Source organism: Callithrix jacchus, chromosome 1 (genome assembly GCF_049354715.1).
Source record: "Callithrix jacchus isolate 240 chromosome 1, calJac240_pri, whole genome shotgun sequence".
NCBI lineage: Eukaryota > Metazoa > Chordata > Mammalia > Primates > Cebidae > Callithrix > Callithrix jacchus.
In genome coordinates this window covers 46,024,492-46,027,999 of record NC_133502.1, presented here as the reverse complement: position 1 = coordinate 46,027,999, position 3,508 = coordinate 46,024,492, and the positions used below count along the sequence as shown (strand labels likewise).

The 3,508-nt window shown below is 40.3% G+C and overlaps 1 pseudogene; it reads right to left on the bottom strand.

Annotated features, from left to right (window-relative positions):
* Positions 1-1,313: 1,313 nt before the first annotated feature.
* On the bottom strand, positions 1,314-2,766 carry LOC100387063 (tripartite motif-containing protein 51 pseudogene; annotated as a pseudogene).
* Between the last annotated feature and the right edge of the window lie 742 nt (positions 2,767-3,508).

Below are 3,508 nucleotides of genomic sequence, written 5' to 3'. Positions count from 1 at the left end.
TACAAAGCAAATGCTAATGAATTATTTCAGAAAATAACTAAAATACAAAATTAGCATTAAAATGTGATGTTATTTGTACATATTGTCAATAAATAATTGGAAACAAAACAAGAATTCTATTCCATTTGGAGCCAACAAACATGAAAAAAAGCTCATCATCACTGGTTATTAGAGAAATGCAAATCAAAACCACATGGAGATACCATCTCACACCCGTTAGAATGGCGATCATTAAACATTCAGGAGACAGCAGATGCTGGAGAGGATGTGGAGAAATAGGAATGCTTTTACACTGTTGGTGGGAGTGTAAATTATTTCAACCATTGTGGAAGACAGTGTGGCAATTCTTCGAGCATTTAGAACTAGAAATACATTTGACCCAGCAATCCCATCATTGGGTATATATCCAAAGAATTTTAAATCATTTTATTATAAAGACATATGTTCACAATAGCAAAGACTTGGAACCAACCCAAATGCTCATCACTGATACACTGGATAAAGAAAATGTGGCACATATACACCATAGAATACTATGCAGCCATAAAAAGGGATGAGTTCACATCCTTTTCAGGGACATGGATAAAGGTGGAAAACACCATTTTTAGCAAACTGACACAAGAACAGAAAACCAAACACCGCATGTTCTCATTCATAAGAGATTGTTAAACAATGAGAACACATGGACACATGTAGGGGAACATCACACACTGGGGCCTGTCAGGGGGTGGGGAGCTAGAGGAGGCATAGCAGGGGGTGGGGTAGCTACTTGGGAGGCAGAGACAGGAGAATCCTTTGAACTCAGGAGACGGAGGTTGCAGTGAACCAAGATTACACCACTGCACTCCACCCTCCACCCCGGGTGACAGAGTGAGGCTCCATCTCAATAATAAAATTTAAATTCTTATTTTAAAATGATGCCTGGAGCACAGTGAGAAAGATGAAGAGAGAAGCAAGAGTAGCATGAGATATATTAGAAAATATAGGTGAAAGCCAGACTATGCCAGACCTTATAGACCCTGTTAGGAATTATAGCATTTATTCTAAAAGCCATGCAAAGAAGTTATTCATATATTTGTATTTTTTCCCATTGATTTTAACTTTAGACACCTCTGTCATCTATTATTTCGCTCTGTGACTTGACATTCAGAAATTAAAAAAAAAAAAAACAGTATATTCTAAGCCATGCACCATGGGTAATGATTTTCCAAAAATGACTGAATAAAAACTAATGTACATTGTTTTAGTGTTTTCATTCAACAGAAACAATATTGAGTTTTTTGACATTGGAAGGCAACTAAGGACATTAAATGTTACTTATTTGTCCTCTTTGATGAGGCACAAAAATAGAGCTTCCTGAGATAAAGTTGTTCCCCTACCATGTGGATACACTTCTGATCTGTTCGGAAGTGACTACAGCAATGGACAGGCCTGAGAGGAGGTGAGAAGGAGCAATTAGTGTTGGTGTGTATAAGGGGACTTTGATCAACATCAGCAAAGCTCACGGTTATATCTTCACAATTCAGGAATACTCCTACTTGGTTGGTAGGTCTTGGAACATACTGTACCATAAGTGGGGAAGTGGTAGAGACGGCAGTGAACATACTCCTTACGACATCCAAGAAGAAAGAGTCCCTTCTCTTCATCTATCTTGTCATTCTGTCTCTTCTCTTTCCAATAATTATTACAGACTCCAAAAGCCCAATTGCAAAAGTCCCCCAAATGAACCTCCCAGTAATATTTTCCAAATCTGAAAGTCTGAGCACCCCATGAAAGAAAACATCCAGGTGCTGCAGTGATATGGGGATCATCTTGAACGTCACACCCAACATTCATGCTTCTCAAATCTCCATGTAGGAAGATAGGACTATTGGCTTTTTCACGATGCAGAGTAATATCAACTCTGAATCCACGGAGCTTGTCCATCAGTCCAGTAATTGGCTCTGTACTGAGCTCTGGATTCACAGGCTCGGGCACTTGCAGCAGCAGAAACTCACACCTGTATAATATGTCTCCAAACTCCTGAAGTAGTTCCACATCTGATTTACAGCCCATTTCCTTCAGCTCTTCATACGTTCCTCTTAACATCTCCCTTGAATGTTTCATTCTGGCTTTGCTTTCATTGAGTTGCTGGAAAATGTCCTTGCTGCTGTTTTGCAGCCTCTCCAAATAATGTTGCCCTTCTTCATGGAGAAATGCCGGCATCTTCCGATAGTGAGCTCTGATTGCTTTTATCCTTAAACTCACATAATCCTTCCAGCCTCTGGTTCTTGTGGTTTCCATGTTCAGGTTTCTGTGATTTTCACAAGCTTTTTCTGATAAAAACTGCATTTTCTTTAGGAGCTTCTCCTCTCATTCCTCAGCAGCCTGGTCAATGGAACAGTGTCTGTGTCTGTGATCTCGGTGCTCCTGAGAGTTGGAGCACAGCAAACAGAGTAAGCTCTTGTCCACTTCACAGAGTACGTTGTCTGTCTTCCTGTGAATCCCACACTTTTGCTCCTCAGAACTCAGGAGATCCCAGTGTCTGGCTTTTCTGACACAGGAAGCCATGTTCTTCAAAGTAGTGTTAGTTTTAAGTTCTCTCCACCATATCTCCGTCTGGCATATAGAGCACTGAGCAGGAGCTGGGATGTCTGGACAGCTGACATATAAGCAGGACCTGCAAAAGTTGTGTCCACAGTCTATTGTGACTGGGTCTAGCAAGCAGTTCATGCAATTGGGACAGGCAATTGCCCCGTGCAAGATTTGCAGGATTACAGAATTCATGTTTTTTTGTTTGTTTGTTTGTTTGTTTTTTTGAGACGGAGTTTCGCTCTTTGTTACCCAGGCTGGTGTGCAATGGCTCCAACTCGGCTCACCGCAACCTCTGCCTCCTGGGTTCAGGCAATTCTCTTGCCTCAGCCTCCTGAGTAGCTGGGATTACAGGCATGCGCCACCGTGCCCAGCTAATTTTTTTGTATTTTTAGTAGAGACCAGGTTTCACCATGTTGACCAGGATGGTCTCGATCTCTTGACCTCGTGATCCACCCGCCTCGGCCTCCCAAAGTGCAGAATTCATGTTTAAGTATGTCCTTCCTCACAGGCTTTTACTCCAAAGACCTTCTTATGGAAACAGGAAATACATCATATTGATAAATTTGTATTTTAAAAGTTAACTCTTACTTCAAGGAGGACGAGTGCGAGTAGGAACAATGGTTGATAATGTAAAATCTTTAAATTTGGAAGTACAATACTTCTTAGATGGTCAGAAAGTCAAACTTTTGCTTATGTAACGTGTCTTATGTAATTACTTTATCTTCCTTTTTATATTCAAAAGTGACCACATTTGAACAGTTAATTCCAATAGTCAACATAGGAAGATTGTTTGAAATTAGCAATGGAAGATGACATCAAATGAATGAATTGGAGATGTATTTAAAAGTTGAATGTCAGAATTTGACAGAAATACAGGAGAGAGTACAAAGGACAAGTCAGCGAGGAAGTCTAAAATTCTAGTTTGCACAATGGG